Genomic DNA, 23,012 nt, shown 5'->3' on the forward strand with positions numbered 1-23,012 from the left:
GAGAGCACTGTGTAAGTGAAACAAGGCTCACACACACAGGAAGACAGATTCCACATGTTCTCTCTTTTATGTGAAAACCAAAACAGTTGAACCGTCAAGCATCCTCTCAAAATGAGAGAGCACAGAAGTACTCTAACAGATTGCATACTCATGTTAGTTTATGGAAAATATGAGTCTAAAAGGGCAAGATTGTGCTCATCTTGTTGCATGTTCCATGAAACACCCACCCGAAATGCCAAAGACACTTGTCATCAGACATTTGAGAAGACAAAGCCAGTGAGTGGCTGCAGCCGTGTTGTGCGGAGTCATTAGTATCCTTGTCCCTCTGAGGAAGCTGGGCCAGTCACTCCCTGCACGAAGTGAAGAGCAGAGTTCACTAGGTGGCTCTGATGGGCTCTGATAGGCTCAGGGTTCTGATGGGGTCAGTGCAGCTTCCTCTTCCTCTGCTCCGCCCAGTCTTTCCCAGAATCCATTCCCCGCCCTTCTTTGTCCTCCACCTCCCTGCTGTGTTTAGAGAGTGGAAACACACAGGAGCCTGGCAGGGAAGAAGGGAGAAGCCAGGCCGTTTCCTCTCTGCCCGGCCCTGTGTAGGCACCAGCCACCCACCAGTGTGGCTGTGCCCCACTGTGATGACGGCCCTTCCTCCCCTGCTCCCTCCTTGGGCTGGTGATGTCTGCTTCCTGTGGTTGCCTGTCTCTGGGCACCTCAGCGTCTCCTGCAGATCCCTTAGCTCCACCCATGTCCCTTAACTGAACCACCTGTACGGAATTCTGTCTCTTACCACCATCTCCACTGGAACCTGGAAAATGTTATGTTCAAGACTATTTGACTTAAGTTGATTTAATGAAGTTCATAGTTTGCCCCAGAGCTTTGATTATTGTCATGAATTTTTGCTGTTTGAGAATCCTTTGGTCATCTGTCCAACCGGGCTAAGCAGTAGAAAATAGAGTGTTTGTACCAATTCTCCATGGTGAATTTATTTAATATGCATCATATACTAATTAAAAAGGAAATGGAGGCTTTCCTCTGAGGCCTTTTTATCCACTGTATTTCCCTGGCACCTCCCTTCCTTCCTCTCTTCTGCTGCTTCCCCCATCCCCGCAGCCCACCTCACTATCTGTTCTGCTTCTCATTCTTGTGTGGCTTTCCTCTCCCAATAAATTCTCACCTTAGAAGGCAGAGTTTTCTAGTGAACTATGCTTGTCAGCACACTTTTCTTTCCTTGCATACCTCCTGCTGCCATCTATGCCCAGAAATCTCCCCTCTTTCTGCTCTTTCATATACATTTTTGTTCACCACAGAATGTTCTTTCAGCTCATCAAATAAAAAACCTGGTTTGGCTCAAATTGGATGCCACTTCCTCCATGGAGTTTCCCCTTAATTCCACTGGTGACAAGTAAGCCCTTCTCAGTCTGTGCTTCCTGCCTATAGCACCCTTGTTAGTCAGCTGTGAATGATGTTTGCTGAGCCACTGTCTCCTCCCTTCTGCTAGATGATCAGCTGGAAGCTAAACCAGCAGAGGAAAGTGTTTCTTGGAATTGGGAGATGAGGCTCTGAAGCCTACCATATTACTAACTTTGAAGATGATTTAATTTTTCTGGGATTTAGAATCCTTGTCTACCAAATGAAGGAGTTGAACCATGTGTCATTGAAGGGTTTCACACACATTAATGCTCTGTGAGGTTTTTTAAAAAAAAATCAGACTTAGAGTCTGGCCAGTGAGATACGTTTGTTACCTCTCTTGCTTTGCTTCTGCTTCTCCCCGGAAGGGAGCTGGGTGTGTTCTCAGGGTCCGTGAGCTACTAGTGATGGGATGGAGAGGGTATTGTAACGGGAGTTAAGAGCATTGACTAGGGGTCATTCAAGTTAAAGTTTGAATCCAGCTTTCTGGTTTTAAGCTGTGTGAATTTGGGCAAATATATAAACTTTGTACAACTCAATTTTTGTTTATATAACAGACTATAACATTTATCCCAGATGGTTACTCAAAGGTTAAGGAAAATAGTTAATTGAAAGTCTCACAATAAACAACAAAAGTCTGAGCAGTACAGATCCACTTTCTACCAAGAACAACTGTGGGAGTTGTTTAACCAGGACAGAGAAACTTGTGCATAGTTTTTCACTGCAGATCCATCTTAAAATCACCTGGGGAGCTTAAAAATAGTCACCTGAGCCCTTTGTTATGGTTTGTGTCTAGATGTCCTCCCAAAGCCTCATGCGTTTTAGAATTGTTTTGGAGGTGGTTGAATCTAGAGTGTGTGATTAGTTTGTGGTACAGTGTTGGGATTAAGGGTGCTGGGATTGAGGGTGAGTGATTGCTGGATCAGTCCATTGATTGGATTGGCACCACCCTAATTCCACTAGACTGGATACAATATAAGGAACAGAAAGAGACTGTCTCCTCCTCTCTTGTTGCTTTTTCTGTCTTCTACCATCATGAGCTACTGCCCCTTTGCCATGTACCACCCTTGGAGCCAGCTGATTATGAACAAAACCTCTACAAACTGTGAGCTAAATAAACATTTCTCCCATTATCTTTGGACATCAGGTATTTTGTCTCAACCACTATCTTTCCAGTCTACCTTATAGTTCTAAGTAAGTACTCTAAATTGCTCAATGTACTTATCAGGGTCACCTGAAAATTTTGCTAGATCTAGCTTGATCTGCTTTAGGTCAATGAGAGACAGAGAGAGGGAGAGAGAGGAATGTTAGTAGTCTCATATATATTACAATTATAATTTGAGCATAAATAAGAGTCATTTCTTAATGTAAACAAAGTTCACACATAAGGCAATTCTGACCATTTCCTTTCTTTCAAACCTACAGTATGATTCTAGTGGTAAAAATACATCATAATTAAATATTTCTCTTTGCATTCCATTTTGTCTCTAGAGGGTAGGCAGGTTATGCACATATGTAGAAAAACATTAAATGGCTCTTTTTCGTCATGTAAATGTTGACCATGTCCCCATGTTTAAGAATGTATTCTAAAGGAGCAAGAGACTGTGACTGAGTTCCTCATGTCTCCGTACAATGATCTCAATGGAAGACCTCCAAATGATATGGGGGAAAGAAACTCCCAACCTGCTAGATGTCCAATATGCGTTTGTGTCCTCTAAAATTGAAGACTGAATTCTAGGAACAGCAGCGGTTAAAAGCAGAATATATTTATTGGTGAAAGAAAGCTTCCGTCTGAGAGAGGGACAGAAGGGTCCTGAGTGAGTTGCCCGAAGCTGTTAAGGTTTTGCTTGCCATATCCGATACTTGTCCCTTTTAATTCTCTATTTCAAGAATATGACTCAATACCAAATGTATTTCTTTCTGTATCTGAGAAAGTAAATTTATGATTCATAATCTCCCTCATTCTCACTTTGTGTCTTCCAAGAGATAAACCAGCCGAAGCCTGTTCCTGACTTGTACAGGGGTGCAGCTTTAGGTAGTGTTCTGTCCTCCACTTTTCCTGTCCACCAAAGGGCAGTGATCTAGAGCCTAGCTGTGTGTCCGGAGTGCCTTTCTGGACCCTCCTTGATTCTAGCAATTTTTGGAATACTCCTGAAGATTTGGCACTTTGGTCTTCATGGTTAGTGAAGCCAATGGAAAACAAACAAGAAGGGAATGGGTGGGAAGAGGTCTGCTCCTGGGGGACAAGGTGGTGGGTACCCCATTTGGTGTCTGGAGAAAGCTGAGTGCAGTGAAAGAGAAGAATGTAGCAGACAACTAGAGAGATGAGGGGATTGACTGGTAGAGAGGACTCACTGCATTAAGGATGGAAGATTTTGACTATAAGGAGCTACTTGCAAAGGAATTTCCTGCAAATGATTCACAGCACAGCCTGTGTGAACTGATCACTCCCAGCATGCCTGGTGCCTGACAGTTTCTCCTGCACTCAGGAGACTGTAGGACATTTTCCTAACTGCAGAGGAGAGTCCCCAGTTATCCAAGGAGGATTGTGAGCAGTGGGCTGGTCTCCCTGGCTTCAAGAGCAGGGTTGATGATAGGATCTGTCAGAACGGTTCTACTGACAAAAGTAAGATGATTGCTTTTTCTTACTATTTTAAAAAATGATCTGTGACATTTTCCTCTTCTTTGGTGAAACAAATTATAATGTTTTTTTTTCCTAGAAATCTCTTTTTCTGTTATTATCTCCTGTTTTATAACATAAATGCATATTATTAAATAGAATATTACTTCCTTTCAATAATGTAAAAACTCTCAGAAGTCCAATTGCTTTCCAGTAATGTGCCAATGAACAATCTATGCTTACTGACCTCTGGTTATAAATGAGGCTGGGAAGTTGGGGTGTAAACAATTCAAAGGTGGTGAGGACAAGATCCTAGCTTTAGAACATCTCACCATCTGGATAGGCTCAGGGACCAGGGCCCTGGACTATCTATGTACATCTCAGTCAAGGACAAAGCATCATTATGGTTGTGATTTAGCCTCTTGGCCAGATGTGCAGAAGTGTTGAATTGCAGCTATGCACAAGCATTTAAATAGCTTAGCTTTGTCTAATTGAGGCTCTGGGTAGTTGGGCAAATCCATAGCTTTTAATTTCCCAGCATTTGTATTTTCTAAGTATTTTTGATAAATTCCAAAACATTGTGGATAAACACAGAATCGGATCATTTGTATAGGAGTCACTTTGGATTCCCTGTATGTCTGGGCTCTGGTGGCCTCTTAGCTTTGTCCATGGTAGAGGCTGTTAGTGCTCTGTATTGTATAAATATTTAGAAGGAGATGAAGAGAGACACAGATGTAAGACCTATCTGACACAGATTGAGACCTATCTGGTGGGTTGACTGCAGATACAATTGTGTGTCTGGTTATTGCTTTGAGCATTTAGAGGAAAAGTACCGTACTCACTTATCAAGCATACCCTGCTGTATGAGGAACACTTACTTCATAGAGCTGTACCAGGGAAATACACAGAGCTGTACACTTAGGGCTGCTGAGGTATGTCTATTAAAGAATTTAGTTTAGGGCATATAGCAGAAAAAATTTTTAATATGCAGATATGCTGATAAGATAAGCCCTATATTTTTTTCTCCCAAATAAAGAGAAATCTCAAAGCAGGCAGTGGAAGGCTCCATGAAGTAACAGAAACCCAGACCCATTCCCTTATTCTTGGAGCCCAGGTTTTATACAAGGTAGCTGCAGAAACTCCAGGGAGAGGAAGAAGGAAATTCTAAAGCCAACAGGGCCACTGGCAGTTAATTATGCCTTTTTCTTTGTAATGTTAATTTTGTATATCTATTTAGTGGGGCCACAGGATGCCCAGATAGTTAACCAGACATTACTTGGAGTATTTCTGTGTGTTTTGGAGTGTCTGATTAACAGCTGAATCAGTAGACTAAATAAAGCACATTGCCCTCCCTAATGTGAGTGGGCTCCATCCAATTAATCAAAGTCTGAGTAGAATAAAAAGTTTGAAGCCTGTTGTGCTGGTGTATACTTGTAATTATAGCACTCTGGGAGGTTGCATCAGGAGAATCACAAGTGCAAACCTAGCCCAAGAAACTTAGTGAGAGCCTGTATCAAATTAAAAAAAAAAGTTTTTACTTTCCCTGAGGTGAGAAATAATTCTCCCTATCATGGCCTTCATAATGGGTCTTGAATTAAAACATTGACTTTTCCTGGGTTTTAAGCCTGCTGAGCATTCAACTGGAGCCTATACCATTAGCTTTTCTGGGTATATTGGTCAGCTTTCTACTATAGTAACACATAGCTGTGATAATCAAGTTATAAGGAACAAAGGCTTATGTCAAAACTCATGGGTCAGAGTTTCAGTCCATGGTTGTTTGGCCTTATTGCTTTTGTGGTAAGGAAAAACATCATGGCAGGAGGGTGTAGTAGACCAAGCCGCTCATCTCAAAGGAGCTAAAAGTAACAAAAAGAAAAAGCAAGAGACCACGGTGCCCTTTGAAAACATGTTCCAAGGACCTGAGGTATCCCATGAGGTTGCACTTCTTATTCAAAGTTTTGTCTCCTCCCAAGAGCACCACACAGGGAACCAAACCTTTAACACAGAGGCCTGTGAGGGATTTTTTAGATCTAAACTGTAACATTAGGTAATCAACTTCCTGATTACAGATTTTTAGGACTTGTCTACCTCCTTAGTTGTGGGAGTTAATTCCTTGCTATGTATCATCTTATCACATATCATATCTTATCTTATTTTATCTTATCCTATTCTATATATAACTATCTACCTGTTTATCTATCTGTATATCCCATTGAGAATCCTAATATGCTAAGGAAATTTCTGAAATGCATGAGTCAAGAAATGTTCCCAGATAAAATCTAGGAGGCTCAATTAAATTGGAATTGCAAATAAACCACAAATCACTTCTTCTCATACAATATTTGGGTCATATTCATACTGAAGTTACTTATTTATCTGAAATTCAAATTTAGCTGGAGTGTTGTGTTTTCATTTGCTAAACTGGAATCCTACATCTCCGTGCCTGTTTTCATAGCCTCTAACTGGGTTATATAACATGGCCACTGCTATTGGCAAGGGAGGCTGAAAAATAGAGCCCTTTTAGCTGGGAACACTGTTTCAACCAATAACAGAGGTATTGTGATAATAAAGGAGGAGGAGATGATGAATACTGGGTATTGGGTAGGTAATGCTTCTAAAGTTCAGGCCACCCTTTTTTCCACATGTGAGACAGGACTATGGTTTAGCTCTGAAATGTCCCCCCAAAGTCTTAGGAATTCAAAGATAGGGCTTTTGGGAGGTGATTAGATCCTAGGGGTACTTAATGAATTAATCCATTCAGGAGTTCATGGCTGAATGTGCTGAAGTTAGGCCGAGCTTGAGGTACGTCACTGGAAGTATTATCTTGGAGGGGATATTCTGGACCCCAGCTCTTCCCCTCTCTTTCTGCTTCCTGGCTGCCATGAGGTGAGTTGCTTTATTCCAACACATCCTCCCACCATGCTGTCTCTGCCTTGGAGCCAGATGACTATGACCTGAATCTCAAAACCATTAGCCAAATAAACTTTCCCTTCTAAACTGTGGGTGCGGAATATTATGTCTTAGTAGTGAGAACACTAATATAGCCAAGGACATATATCTGTATTTATAAGTTATTGACAGTTATTGCATGATAGGTTCTTGCTTTGGGTCATGCAGCATGCTAAGATCTTCACATAAATTTTCCCATGAAATCTCCACAAGAATATTTTTGCTACTTTTGTTTGGCAGTTGAGAAATCTTATTCCCAGGCCCAGTCTAGGAGAGATTTAGGAGTTGCCCAAAGTTGCCCAGCTCGTACATTAAAGAACAAGGGCTAGAATCTGTGTCACTTTGATTCCAAAATTGGTGCTTTCAGCATTTTTCTCCAACAAGTCTGATAATAATTACATCTATAATTTACATATGATGTTTACTGTGTCCATATCATTCTGAGGTAAATCATTGGTGTTATTTTGTTTCATAATAAATATGTAATATCTATTACTTTATCAATTTGAAAGATTGAACCAAGGTTGAATTTGAAAGAATGAAACCAAGGAACAGAAAGAAAAGTAGTCCAAGGTTGTCCAGCTGTAGCTGACAAAGCTTTGACATTAATCCTGTCGTAACTTCTAGGCAAGGGGTTACCAAATGTGGCTGCACATTGGAATCAAATGGGGGGGATTTATTTTACTTATTGTAGTGCTGGGAATGCATATGCTAAGTGTACTTTTTAAGCTCACTTAGATTTTAAACCTCTCAATAGCCAGGTTACACTCAACATAAATTAAGTCAAAGCCTGCGTGGCACGAGAACCAGGCGTCAGTAGTGTCAAAATATCCCCAGCAATTCTAAAGCTTGAGAATCAACTCCTAGACCATGTTGTCTCTTGAAAATAAGTGAATGAAGTACAAGTGGCCAATAAATGCGTGAAAAATTGTTCATCATCGCTGGTCATTAGAGAAATGCAAATTAAAACAACATTGGGATACAGTGTTACTCCACGAAGAATGGCTATCTTCAGGAAAACAAATAATAACAAATGCTGGCGAGGCTGTGGAGAGAAGGGAACCCTTCTACATTGGTGCGGGGAATGTAAACTAGTACAACCATTATGGAAATTGGCATGTAGATTTCTAAAAAAACTAAAAATAGAAACTCCATTTGACCCAGCTATTCTCCTTCTAGATAGCTTCCTAAAAAAGTTGAAGTCATTATATTACAGTGCACATGCATACCCATGTTTGCGGCAGCACAATTTATTATAGTTAAATTTTGGCAATTAGCCTATATACCTATCAACAGATGAATGACTAAAGAAAATGTATTTATACACAGTAGACAGTATACTAGTCTGTCATAAATAAAGATAAATGTGAGGCATTCTTAGGTAACTGGATGCAACTTGAGGCCATAATATTAAGCAAAATAAGTCAGACACACAAGCTTAAATATCACATGGTTTCTCTTAGACAAGAAACTAAAATTGAAAAAATATATATATAGAAAAAGCAAAGTAGAAGATAGATAAATAGGAAATAGCGATCTCTTTTTTAGACAGATGGGTTAACAAGAGGTAGAGGAGATAGGGTGGGAAGGAGGGAAAGGAGATTGAAAAACATAATTGAAAAAAAAAGTGAAAACAAGGTTCTTGCAATATGGGAAGAGGACCAAGAGTTGGAAGGACTAAAGAGGGAAGGGGAGAGGGTAAAGAAAAAAGAATTAGGAGGTGTTACATACACATACCAGCTCCTCATAATAATGCCATCACTATGCACTGTAAACATGTAGTAATAAAAAATAAGTGAACGAGACCAACCCCTAGACTGAGGGGTACAGGACGGCCCCCCACCCTAATGTGTCCCCCCCCCCCTAGATACCAGGGCAAAGAATCCCAGGTGGGAGCCTCCCAGGCTAAGCAGATGGGATTCCTTATCCTGCAGAGCAGGTTTCCCTTTTAATTACAAGTTGCCATCCGAACCTCATAATTCAGAAGAGGGCAAGCTAAAACATTACAGGAGAAAGGATTAAATGAACATGATTTACTGTTATTGTTATTTTTCCATCATGCTATCATTTAGATCATCTCCAAACAGTTGTGTTCATTTTAATAAGCTAATGACTAGTGTAAGAGAACCTTCTCTGACATACAGTGAAATATTATAGCCATATTAACTGCTAGGCCAAAAAAAAGTCACATCTTCACTTTCACGGTAATCATCCCTGCAGGGAAATTCCTCAGCCTTGAGCTGGATAGTCTTGCTGGATGTTTAGCCTGTAAACCGAGACTTGTAATTTACAGAAAGTCCAGCAGGAGAGCTTGTAAATGACTCTCCCTCTCCATCACCATGCAAGGGGAGAAATTTGAAGAATGGGCCCTGTCTTGATTTTGTGGTGTAGTGAAGCCAGGCCATCAATTCAGCCAATAAAAGAAGGCAGACAGCTCTAGAGTTGTGGAAGTCACAAGGCAGTTAGTACCCACTGTGATATTTCAGGGCACAGAGTGCCCAGCAGCTTCAGAGTAAGGGTGAGAGGTTACGTGCTGGATGAACCGAAGCATAAAAGTAATGGATTGTTTATAAAAAGCACATGATGTCCACACTCAGGTACAAGGCAGGGGACCTAGGGGTGAAATGACTTGTCACAACCCCCAGCCCAGTATCTTTCTGTCCTTGTACTTTTGTTTGTTTGTTTGTTTTTTTCCACAATAGGAGTGTTGCTATATATATATAGGATTTTCTTTGGCAAGATTAAGCATAGCACTGAGGATAGGGGTTCAGTCCCAGGTGTCTAATTGTATCCAAAATTCAGAATGGAGCCTGACTGCCTCTTGCTGATGGTGGGGCTACATACTACTCTACTCTGTGTTCCTGGAAGAACCACAAACTGAGTGTTGTGGTTGTTTCCACGACTCCTCCCCTCCCCACAAAGTCTCATTGGCCTGGACCTGAGCAATCAACTACAACCTTTAGTCATATGTAAATATCAACCAATAAGAAATGGACATGGTTATATCTCTCATTTACATAAAACTGACCAATCAAGATAGAGCATACTTGCACCCTTCATTTGCATAAACAGATTGGAGTGGGGGAACTTGGGTAACAGTTTCTGGTAGAGAACTCAGCTCCTCTATTTTCTCTCAGTGCGTATCATTTTGTAGGAAAGCTATTCTCTCTCTGCAAACTGCTCCCTGCCTTGAAATAAAGCCTCGTTTTTCTTTAAAAAAAATTCCAGTGAATTTTATTGGTTTTAAATAAATTTTATCACAGTATGGGTTTATAATTGATCTACTTTATTATTACTTGTGACTCTCTTACTGTGCCTAGCATAAATTAAACCTTATCATCTGTATGTATTCAGAGGAAAAAATAATATGCAAAGGGTTTGTACTGTCTGCAGTTCTAGGCATCCCCTGTAAGTCTTGGAGTGCACCCTCTGTGAAAAGACAGGACGACTGTATCCACATTTAGCAACCTTAAATGATATCCATTTATTAGCTCACAGTTCTGTAGGGTCAGAGTTTGGGTTCAGCAGATCTCAGTCCCCTCTTCATTTCAAAAGCTGAAAGCGGCTTGTTATTTTGACTTTGGTCTCACTGGGAGATGTGACTAAGGAAGAATCTAGTTTCAAAACTCTTTCAGGTGGTCAACAGTTATAAAACTGTGTCTGGCTGGGCATGCTGGCACACACCGGTAATCCCAGCACCCTGGTATCTAAGGTCAGAGGATTGTCCCAGAGTACAAGGTCCTCTGGGTTGCATAAGCAAATTCAAGGTGGGTCTGTACTACATGGCAAAACCCTGTTTCAAAAAACCAAACAAACAAAAGACTTAGTCGGGTTTTCTTGGTAGCTGGCAGCTTATGGCCACCTTGTCTTATGGCTTTCTCTAATGTCAGAGATGGGAATAGTGTCCCTTAGGATTCAAATTTCTCTTGCTAAGAATAGTACTCTGTCTTTTAAGAGTTCACCTGATTAACCCAGGCCCACAGATGTTAGTCTCCTTGTTTTGAAGTCAATTGACTGAGGACCCTAACTGCACAGGCAAAAATCCCTTAATAGCAGCATCCATACTCATATTCGATTAACTAGGAGAGCGTCTGTGTATGCAGTCCTAGGATCATCTTAGGCAAAGTTCTGAAAACATACTAGTGTGGTGAGCATTGTGTCTACCAGTAGCTCAAGCGTTTCTGAGCCCATGAACTCCCTCCAGGCTTTCTCCTCTGCTCTCTTCAGTCATTGTGATGCTCAGGCCCCAAGGTTATTCCCAGAATTCGCAGTAAAGTCTTCATATGGTGTGTCTGTGTTTTATGGATGGCTTATGGGAATGCTAACATCAACTTATTAAGGAGACCTACGGCCGAGCTTTGCAATTTACTATGGAGCAATCAATGAGGGCAAATAGCTGTTACTTTGGAGGAGGGGAGGCACGGGAACATTCTGATGAAAATGGTTCTGTTATACTCTCCACCTAAAAGTTGTTCATTGTGCAGTGATACAATGGGTAAAACCTGTACATGGAGGGGACATTTAAAAGTACTTGTCTGTAATGGGAAACACCTAATGAATTCTTTTCCTGAGCTAAGACGCCATGTGTAGACTGCTGAGTGTAGGCACCTGGCATAAGTGACGTGAGAGGTCACATGACAGAGTTTTGTGGGAAATGGGATAAAAACTACGTTTAAAATGAGAGTGGTGAGATGAGCAGAGGGCAGGAGGTAGGAACTGAAGGCACTCTAATGACATCATGCTGCCAGTCCCTGCAGGATGCCTGAGCAGGTTGAAGGCTGTGGATAGGAACATTTCTATGCATCCTGAGTTCTAGACATTTGGCTCGCTGCTGGGATTCCAACGCGTGTCCGTCCTCTCCTCCAAGAGTTCAGTCTGTGGGATCGACAGGGAAGAGGACCAACAGTCCTGATGCCTGTGACGTGTGCAGGGGAGGTACCACAACAAGGCACCATGTTCCTGCGCTGGAAACTCAGTACCCAAGACAGTGGTGTTGGGAGATGGGACCTGACGGAAAGTGTTTAGGTCATGAGGGTTCCCTCTTCACAAAGGCATTAGTGCTGATGAGAAAAGAGCTTGGTCTTTTGCTTTTGTCTCTCACTCTCCCTTGGCCTCTGTCTTCCAATATGGGATGATCCAGTAAGAAAGCCCTTCCAGATTCTGGCATCAGATTTTTGGACTTCTCAGTCTCTTGAACAGTAAGCCAACAAGTTCTGTCTTTCAGAAACTATCCAGTCTCAAAGAGTCAGGGATAGCAGCACAAATGAATGGAGACAGTCACCTTCGATGCATGTGTATCTCATAGGTAATAACATTTGTGCAAGTGGCAGGACTGCCATCATCATCTCAGGCTGTGGCCCCTTCCTCTTTATCCATATACCTTCTTAGAATTTTGGATCTGGAAGGGGTTGTAGGGATGATCAAGTCAGACCTCATTTTCAATGTAGAAAATCAGCACTGCAAGGCAGAGAGGTCCAACCACAGGTGCAGAGTTGATTAATAACGGGCGTGGTTAGCCCTCCTCTTCCTCATCTAGAGCACTTGTGCAGTGGCTCTCAAATTTGAGCATGCATCACAAGTACCTGGAAAGCTTGATAAACCAAAGTTGGATTATTCCATTGGTCTGGGTAGGCCTGAGAATCTGTATTTCTAATTAGGTACAAGTGATGCTGATGCTATGGGTACTTGGAAACTACTGCCGTATAGCAGGGGTCTTTTCATCTGTGGAATACTCCTATAAGGGTTAAGAAAACATCAGATGGTTGGGTAATTTTACAATGGACACAGAACATCTGGCCATTGAGGAAACTCTAGTGAAGACAGGCTACCCAGAGGAAAGGGTCAGAAATTGTCCACCAGGATGGTGAGTGGCAAGGATTACAGGAAGATTATAATCAGAGAGGAAGCCATTTTGTATCCCTGTCGGTGACCTTTTGCATCCCTGAGCTGGTGACAGAGCAAAAGACAAGGCAGTCAGCATTCCCCAAAGTGACTTGGAAGTGATTAATACTCACAGTTCCTGGCGCAGCAAAGGTGGGCTTGCAAGATGCAATTAAGATGATAAAGAACACCAAACAGCTGTGCTTAGCAGCCAACTAGGCGGCTAAGCTGATACGAAGGGGAGCTACTGCCTGTCTCTTGCTCTGCAAGGTGGTTCCCAGCTTATAGGGCTGGGGCTCACAATTCTGCCAGGCTCATCAGAGGGGAGAGGAAAGATAGTTGCAAAAGTTATTTCCAACATGTAGGCATTTCTTTGTCTTCCTCTCTGGAAGGAGGAAGCTCCGGCAATTACCAATAAAAAATTTGGTGAGGATTTCAGTTATGATTGGATTTAAAGACAGTCTCTGTCTGTTTGCTTTGACCAGGGATTGATGGAGGGATATGAATGACTCTAAGGAGGTACTCAGAGTGATTCATAAGCCTTGTATGAAATATGAAAGCAACCCAGGTTGTATATACAGGCCCAGCCCTGTCATATGGGAGAAAAATCATTTCTGGTGTTATTTCACCTCTGCCTTCTGGGATCCTGCAATTCTGAAATCTCCGGCTCTCTGGAGGACTAGGTAGAATCTCCAAGGCCCCATGCAAATTCTCACATTCTCAGCAAAGCATTACATAACACATCAACAAAATTACTACCAAATAACCACAGGGTGATTCAACTTATCTACTTAGGTCATCATCTAATGCCAATAAACAGTCCTGGATGGTAAAAGGGAAGCAGAGAGTGGAGGAGCTAGCATCAGACATGTGTATCTGACTGCTCATTCGTGTCTGATTGGATGGATAGCAAGCCTTTCACTTTATCCAGCCGAATGTGAACTTTGCTTTAGTCCATTTTCCACATCCCGGCGTGCTTCTCTCCTTTTTTCCATTGCAGGAAATGGTAATACTTTTCATCTTTGACTCCTCTGAGTCCATCCATCAGGAAAATCCTCTTTAGGTCTACATTCAACATACATCTTTAATTCAATCATCTGTTACTTCTGTAGCCCCTTCACTAGCATCTCTTGCTTCCCATAGGGTGGCCTTCCTGTGGACACTCCCTGTCATGCACAGGAATAGATCCAGTTCTGTTTCTTCCTCTGAACTCAGTTCTCCCGGGGCTTCCCCAAATCATCAGCCTAAACTCTAACATTCTTACCACACCCATCATGTCTTACCGATCTGATCCCTGTTTCCTCTCCCTCCGATCCCTCACCTACTCTGGCCACATTGATTCTTTCTGTTCCTTGGACACCGTCTCTCATTTCCATCTTGGATACTTTATGCGTGCTTTATTCTCTGACCATTATTCTTTTTCCCAGATGGTTGTATAGCCTCTGCTCACTTTCACCAGCTGTCTGCCCAGACGCCACTTCTTCAGAGAGAACTTCCCTGACCACTCCATTCACCACCACTGCCTTGAATTTTCTGGTTCTTTACCCTACTCTCTGTTTCCTAGTGGAACTGTGCACACTGCCTGTCCTTATATTTTGTCTCCTATTCAAGAGCAGAAACTCAGTCATGTTCACAGCCAAACTCTGCAGTAAGACAATGCCTGGCGCACTGCAGACATTCAGAAGTGTTTGTTGGAGGAGTGAGTGTTACTTATTAGGTCCATTTGGGTACTAGTGATTGTGTATGCTTTGGCCCACTTAGTTGAGGTGGACATCACTGTCTTCCTTTTATGTACAATGAAATGGGAGCTCAGATAGGTCATGTGAATTTCCCAGGGTAACAGAGATGGGAAATAGAAGTGAGATTGGAGCTCCAACCTTTCTGGAGTCTCCTGCTGCATTAAGCCAGATGCATCAGTGCAAATGGACTCGCAAAGTGTGTCAGTCAGCTTTCCAGCCTTACCTTAAAAGCATTAAGCAAAGTGTCTATCATTAAAAAGAGCTGAGCTTGTAGCTATAGAAGGGTCTCTGATGTCGCTTGTATTTTCATGGCTGTAGTCAACTTTAAAGATCAAAGCCACAGTCTTCCACTGATGAGACCATGGAGAAGGAGAGGACAGAGAGAAAATGCATGAGGTTTTTCAGAAGAGAAGGGGTAAGGCCACGTATAATTAAAGCAGGAAGTGATCAGAATATGCAACAACTGTTATTTTAAGGCAAATAAATGCATGAGATTCAGATTTCAGCATGACAGAGAAAAAAGCGATGTTTTTTGCATTCTTCACAAGATGTTCAGTGTGATGAATCTGTCAAGAAATGAGGGGAAAGGTCACATGGAAGCCAACATTCTGGATTGAATTCATCCTGTCGCAGGACATCAACTCAGTTAAAATATAACGGGGAAGTTGTCATTTAGAATCACATCTTTCTAGAAGCTTTCCTATAGAACATTGACAGGGCTTGCTTATTCAATAGAAGAACCTCTGAAATCTTCCCATTAGGTTTGCAGTCTGAGATAATTACCATGTGAAATGGTCTATTGGCTTGATTTTGACAGGAGCTGTCTCAGCTATCTGGGAACTTAGTAGTGAAACATGCCAATGAGTCCCCTGGGATGCCCAGGGTTTGTGTGGTTTTGTTGGACGGTGCTGGCTAGGGAGTCTTGTCCATGTCACACTGGGGAACAAGGACCTGGAGACCAGAGACTGAGGTGAGGATTCATCTGGGTCCAGTCTCAGGAGAAGATAATATGCTGGGGGGAGGAGGATGGGTTTAAATATATCCTGTTCAGAAATTAGCAGTGGGTAAAGCAGCAGGCTGACAAATCAGATCTTGTGTGGAGGGGAAAACCGACTTATTTATTATGGGTGCCGATTCCCATAGTGGGAATGTTCTTGCCATGGCTGATGCCAATTAGTTACAAAATTTCTGATTTTATGCTCAATGCTGGGGATGGAACCCAAAGGCCTTGTGCATGCTAGGCAAACACATTCCCACTGAGCTTTGACTCCAGCCTCCAACATTTCTGAAAATGTAACTACTGTACCAGCCATGGCTAGCCAGGACTAACCAGATCCAGGATGCCACTGGGTGAGTGCATGTCATTCCAGGCTGATGTCAGGGTCCACATGCCAGGCAGAAGTCCAGATTGAGAAGTTGTGAGAGTGGACTGCAGGCGGGCACAAGGCTTGAGATTTTTTTGGCAACTTACCTACAATTTTCCCAGTTTTAAAATAACTTCCAGGAATGGACAGTAGTTGCTGTAGTTTTGTTTGTGCATTTGTTTGCATCAGGCAGGCAAGTGGGCATGTAATTAGAGTCTCCAAAACTTCTATAAAAGCTAGGAAAGTATAGATGAAGCTGAATAATAATAGTGGTGACTATTTTTGTTGTTCTATTGCAAAGCAAATATCATATATATATTACATTTAATTCTCTGACAAAACAGGTATCATCCTTATTTGCATTTCTTAGATAATGCAAGCAAAATAAGACAGGGGTTCATTTGTCTGACACTCTGATGTTACCACAAATGCTAGGATTGGAATTCAGATGTTTGTGACTCTAGAGCCACATCCTTGTGTTCATTTTTCACCCTATCCAGTGAGCCAGGACTGGGAAAGACTGGGGAGGAGAGAGGTGAGGTTGGAGAGAGCTCTAATTCACTGAGTTTAGGTTGGCAGCAGCATCTGAGGTTGTAGATGACATAAGAAATCAGGCATCAGGGAAGCAGAGGTTCTGGGCTCTTAGCCCACTTGCAGCAAACCCAGGGACCTCTCAGGTTGGGGATGAAAGATCTGGATGTAACTGGAATGGAGAGGGGGTGCTGGCCAGAGTGAGGAAAATGTCAGAAGCACCTCTGGACCGAATGGTGTCCAGGGCAGAGCTCCAGGCCAGAAAGAACTGGACCATAGAAAGATGGATAGGAGAGAGGGTACCTACAGGTCACAGGTGGGGTGGTCCTCTGTTACAGTTATCATTATGGACACGCAGAGCTTTAATCATGCAGCTCTCTCTTCTGATTTATTGAGGCTTGTTGTGAGGAAATTATTATTAAAACTCAGGAATGCTCGGAGCAGAACAGATCAATGCCGGCTCTGGGGGCCTTGAAGAACTGAGCTTGCAATTTAATAACGTCATTGTCCTTAGGCACTGTCTGCAGCTGATCAAATTGCCACCACATGTTAGTCTATCCTTCATGTATAGCTAGGGCCCTTAGCACTCTGTTTGGCTATGTCCAGAGCTGGGATAGGATAACATCATCCAGACCTGTAGACTCTTGTGCTTGGGAGGGTTGGGACTCAGAGGTGGGAAAAAGTACGGCGAACCCTGCATCTACCTGCGTGTTCGCAGCCAGTAGATGCTCAAAGGACAGCTATTACATGTGCCATCTTGATAATATTTAAGGGTGAGGGGAAGAAATTTATAATTAAAAAGAGGAAGCCCAGAACTGGAAGGTAACTAGGATAGTCAAGTGGTTTAAAAGCAAATTATTGAAGGGGAGAGAGGAAAAGGAGTTAAAAAAAAATTAAAGAGTCATCAGGTACATTTAAAAAATACCACAATGAACATAATCATTATATGTCACAAGCATGAACTAAAATAATACTAACAATGAAATGGGGAAAGGGGATCAAGAGATGAAGGGAGGGAGGGGGGTAGGGAGGGAAAGGGGATTAGACGGAATCAAGATATATTAAGTATGTGTACCTATTCCCTAAGATGAATGTAAATCTTGAGTAATGCAAATATGTATGAATAACATTTTTAAAAAATTTATTTATTTTTTTTGGTACTGGGGACTGAACTTAACTTGTGCCTAGCTTGCTGCGTAGGTGCTTAAGCTACTGAGCTAAATCCCCAGCCCTGAATAAAATAAAATTTAACAAAGTAAAAGCACTCCATGTATTCTAAAAAAAAAAAAAAAAAAAGGTAAATTGTCTTTATACATTGAAAATGGGCTACTGAAACCTCCTTTCAGAAATGAGGGTGTGCATTATATGTGTGTAGTGCCGTGTGCCTTTGTGCGAAAGGGAAGAGAGAGAGGCAGAGAGAGATAGCGAGGGACAGACAAGAGAAGTGAGAAGAAAAAGGAAAAGAAGGTGAAAGAAAAGAGAAACAAGAGGAGACAGGAGAGGAGCAGGGAGGAAGAGAGGGAAGGAAATGGTTTGGCAATATGAAGGCCAGAGGAAAGCAGCAGGATGGAAAAGTCAGGAGGAGAAGAGAAAGAGGGGACCGTGAAGAAGGGCTAAGAGAGGAGATGAAACTGAGAAGCCACGAGGTCTCCAAGGGCTGACAGTTTTCAACAGGTTTCTGGTTCCAAGAGAGCCCAGGTCCTTTGGCGCCATCAGGAGGATGAGAAGGGGCTGGGGAAGGGCTTTGGGCTTAAAGGTCTTAAGACAAGGGCTAAAGACACATACTGGGCTCTCGGTCATGGAGTGCTCTAATTATCTACCAAGAATATTGGCTTAGCTCAGTGGAAGGGGCAGGGAGCAATGGAGAGGACAGGGCACAACCTGAAGCACTCAGCCCCATAGTATCTGGACTGTCACCCCAGAGAGACTGGGGAGACCCAAGGGCTCACGGTCAGAAAACTCACTGCAAAAGTTTGAAACTCTTCACTGCTATCTGCACTTAAGTTAAACCTAAATGCTTATTTATTGTTCTTTCCAGCTGTGATTGTCACGAACGTACACAATGGAAGGCGAATGCTTCTTTGAATATTTTAATTTAGTTAAAAATTTTTCCTTAAATATAGTTTCAAATTCACTAAGTGAAAAATATACTCAGTCCCTCTATTTACATAAATGCGGATAAATTAATGATTAGAAGAAAAATATTATTCCAAGCTCCATATTAAAATAGAATATTTCAATTCAGCGGAAAATTTTGCAACAGATGAAGACATTCATCACAGAACTCATGATCAGTTTCAAGTCAAAGAAAAACATACCACGGGCTGACAAGGAAATATGGCTTTGCAGCAGCCTGCTGCAGAATGAAATCACCGTATGTATAGTTTTCAAATGGATTAACAGAAGAGAGCTCGGTGAATTTGTTCTTCATACGGACTTAACCTGAAGCACTCTGCTCCATTCTTTTTCTTTCTCTTCAAATGACAAGCTTTGAGAAATCAGAGTCTGAATTAGCGTGAAGCCCATACAGTTTCATTAGCATACACTTCTCATAACTCTAGGAGACTGCATCCTAGCTTATTTCAAGGAACTAGAAACACACCTGGATTCTTTATGCTTTTGAGTACGGATTTTAGGCAAGACATATAGATTGTTGTAGGGAGTATAGTTGAATTTATAGAAAAATGATAGATTATTGAGAAGGGGGGAGGGAGAAAGGGAGAGAGAAAGAGAGACAGAAACACTTTCATGTATGTAGACATGTACCAGTGAAAGCGGCAGTCGTACTGCATGAGGTTGCATTTGCATGACTAACTGGATCTTTCAAGGAATATCCAATCCTTCCTGTTCAAATAAAATGAGCTGTGTTGACCTACTCCTTAGGTGGATGTCTCTGTTCAGTTTGTTTTGAAACTTTGTCTTTTCAATCTTTCACCAATGTCTGGGCTTTGTATGAGCCTGACTTTATCAGCATACTTAGAGGAGGTTACATTCTTTTGAGCTAACTTTTGAAACCACAAGTTTGTCTGGCTTTCATCATAGTTAATGATTAAGCAAGTGAAGAAAAAAAATCACATCTTCTTTGTTTCTCAGTAGGTATCCCTGCTAAGTATCCCTAACCTGCTATTAACTTCCTGCCTAAAACTTATGATAACTTTATTGGTTAAAGAAGTAATTCATACTCATGGCAAAACAATAATGAAACATGAAACATGAAAGCCTCTTAAACAAGTGGTAAAAATCCTGTACCCTGAATTAATTATTGTGAAAAACTGAGGTACATAATCTTCCAGGGTTCTTTCCATGTTCCTTAAAAATCACAATTAGATCATTACGTGCACTGAGTTCTTCCGACATTAGTGCTATTTTTTTTGGATGTGGCTTGTCCTCCAGGGCTCACACATTGGGAACCTGTTCCCCTACGTGACAGTAGTAAAAGACGGTATGGCCCTTTAAGAGGGAGGTCCAGAAGTCAATTAGAGATGTCCCGTCAGAAGGGACTGCAAACCCCAGCCTCCCTCCACCTTAGTGTTTTGAGCTGTTAGCTTTCTCTCTTGCACAGACTGTCTTTACCATGAGGTTCATCAGAGAGCAACTGATGCCAGGACCATGTTCTTGAATCTCCAGATCTGTAAACTAAATGAACCTTTTTTTCACTATAAGGTTAATTTGCCTTGGGAATTTTATTATAATAATACAAAATAGACCAATAAATGAGCTTTTTCCTTACCTAATTTTTAGCATTTTCCCACATTGTCAAATGTTTTTAGAAACATAATTTTGAATAAGGATAACATAAATTATTGAATGTTGGGCAATTGATATTCTGCTATTTTTTAAGTACTATGATGCATATTCACTTCATAGCAGGGACTGAACTCATGTCTTCGAACTTTCCAGGCAGGTGCTACACTGCTGAGCTATATCCCTGGTCCTATCACGCATATTCTTATATGAAGAGTGACTTATTTTATTAGGATACTTTTTTGGGGGGAACCAAGGATTGAACTCGTGACTTGGCACTTGCCTGGCAAGCGCTTGTACCGCTGAGCTAAACCCCTGGCCCCTAGGATACATTTTTTAGAAGAGGAATTAAAATCATTGAGTCACATGGTGTGCACAGATAGAGATCTTCTGCTGTAGTAAATATCATTTGTGTCTTCTTAGCATACAAACACAAGCAAAGTCTTGTTGGAAGACACAGCTTTGAATGGCAAGAAGTTTCCTCTTCTTACCTGAGCCGCTGCTGTTGCTTAAGTCCCTCTGCAGCTTCCTGTTCCTGGCTAGCATATTAGGGAGTGTTTAGACAGTGCCTCCCACTGTTGGGAGGATCCTCGGGGTGCACCTGCAATCTGGCAGCTGGGGTGCACATGGCCTGTGCTGAGTTGCTCCTTGTTGCTCTACGTTTCCTCCTCCTCACTTTACACTTTAGTAGCTAGATTCTGTAGATCATGTTCTTGGCCTTCTGATGTTGCAGGTTTTGTACTAATAGATTTGTATTTTCAAATGCGGCCTCTTTACCCCGAAAACATTGCCGGCAGCTGGGTCTGGAGAGGTCTCAGTGCCCAGGCACTTGCCAGTGTGCTTGGAACCATTGTGCTTCCCTTTGGAGACCCTGGTCTCATGAGATGATCTGCCCTTTCCTCCCCACAGAAAGTTTCCTCCCCAGGACACTGGATTTCCTCCTAGAATTTACCATTAGTTACCCCATCAAAGTTTACCAACTATATCTTACCTTCAGATGAGACCAGAGCTCTGAGTTGTCGCAGTAAAGCATCCCGGCCCCCAGACTATCACTGACTCAAAATAGCTACTAGAAAGGAAAATATTGCCTGGCCTATTCCAGTCTCTAAGGATCCAGCGGGACTCTTTTCTATAACATGTGTGACTAAGTTGTCATTCAGACAGGTTGCTACCATTTACCTAACAGAAAGTACTTACTTCTTTAAGTATTATATATCATCATTAAAGGATTTTGTCCACTTAGACATAAAATATAGTAGCTGGTTAATTTTTACTGATAATTTGCCTAGTAAATATTAGATCCGAATGCTTTTACAAATGCTTTGTGTATTTCTCTTTCTTTGCTTGAGAATTATCTGTTCTTTGGCTTACTTTTTAAAACCTTGAAATGGGCATCTCTTTCTCATTAACATTTGTGTTTTAAGGCAGTTAATGAACCATCTGTACATCAGGTGGGATATTTTAGTGGCACCCAAGAGAAAAACCCAAGGGATTTGTAAACTCCTAAATAAAAAGACCCAAGTGGAGCCGTTCTGGAGTTGGTTAGCCCAGGAGTTTCATAGTGTAACCAAATGCAGTGGGTTTGCCCCATAGCACAAAGCCTGCATGGCTTGGAGATAAAAGCATGAAAGAGATTTATTACTTGCAGCAAGCAAGGAGCGCACTATGGATGATTTCCAAAGCAGTGTCTCCCCACACAAGCAAAGCAAGGGTCTTTTTCAGGGACGATCAGACATACTCATGTAAGAAAGACCTGCGGTCATGGGTACAGGTACATTTAGCTCCAGGTCATGCTTCTTACCTCATGTGTTCAAAACTGATAGGCAGGGCTGTCTCTGGGTGGAGAATTTGGTACACTGAGCCAAATTTATTCTAGATCACGCCAAAGGGGTAGGACAGAGTGACTCAGAAATTTTGGCTGGTTCCCTATAAGTTTCTCTGGAGGATCTTAGCTGAAACAAACAGCTTTTGAGACACACATATAGTGATTTAAGTTGGCAGCAGCTTTTTTCTGAACTGTGTGTGATGGTCTTAAAAAGCAGCTCTGACAATAGCATCACGAGGGACCCAGGTTCTGTCTGTCTGTCTGTCTGTCTTATTATTGAAGTTTTCTTTTTCAAAATTTATTTTTATTAGTACTGTTTGTGTTTGCAGTAACACCTTCTTCCTGCTACCCTTGATATGGACTCTTTGGTCTCAGACTTCAGGGTCTCACCTGGAGACGGGGGCTCAGAACTTCAGAAACCAGCTTATCACCACAGAATCCAGGGGTGGGAAGAAGCTCTTTGCTTTCAAGAGCCTCCTCACACTTGAGGAAAATCGTTCCCAGAAGCCCTCCAGCTCCTTCTCCTCAGAGCTCACAAGCTCTCGGGGACACCAGGCATGGGCAAAGGTGGCTACTGTGACCAACACACATGGATTAGCACTTGTCCTGAGTCTCATGGGGAGGAATAGATTCTTCCTCAAAACAGAGCTCTCCTAGCAAGGAGAATGGGGCCCTGAGTTTGGATTGGCTACCTCTAGTATTTGCCTCACCAGGCCTTTGGTAGGAGAATTCTAGTTTTGAAACAATATAGTGACAGTTTTTCGAATCTTTTCCAGGGTGGAGGTGATTTTGTGAGGGAAATGCTGATTGCTAATATCCAATCCTTTCCACCGTAACATGATCATTAGTGGAGGTACTCATGCCTCTTTGGAAGTTAGAAGATTTATTGCTCAGCTGCATGAGAGTTGGCCATATGCACAGTTCAGATTTCCTTAATCTCCTAATCAGAGACATTCAAA

The 23,012-nt window shown here is 42.0% G+C and overlaps 1 long non-coding RNA gene across 2 annotated transcripts in view; it reads left to right on the forward strand.

Annotated features, from left to right (window-relative positions):
- Positions 1–3,866: 3,866 nt before the first annotated feature.
- Positions 3,867–23,012, forward strand: part of LOC111756471 (uncharacterized) — a 232,874-nt gene continuing 213,728 nt past the window's right edge. For both annotated transcript variants that reach the window (XR_002790952.2, XR_010051153.1), the window contains exon 1: positions 3,867–4,027. This is a non-coding gene — a long non-coding RNA (uncharacterized LOC111756471). The remainder of the gene's footprint in view (positions 4,028–23,012) is intronic.

This window comes from Cavia porcellus, unplaced genomic scaffold (assembly GCF_034190915.1).
Source record: "Cavia porcellus strain 051 isolate PalLab524CR breed Dunkin Hartley unplaced genomic scaffold, mCavPor4.1 scaffold_13, whole genome shotgun sequence".
NCBI lineage: Eukaryota > Metazoa > Chordata > Mammalia > Rodentia > Caviidae > Cavia > Cavia porcellus.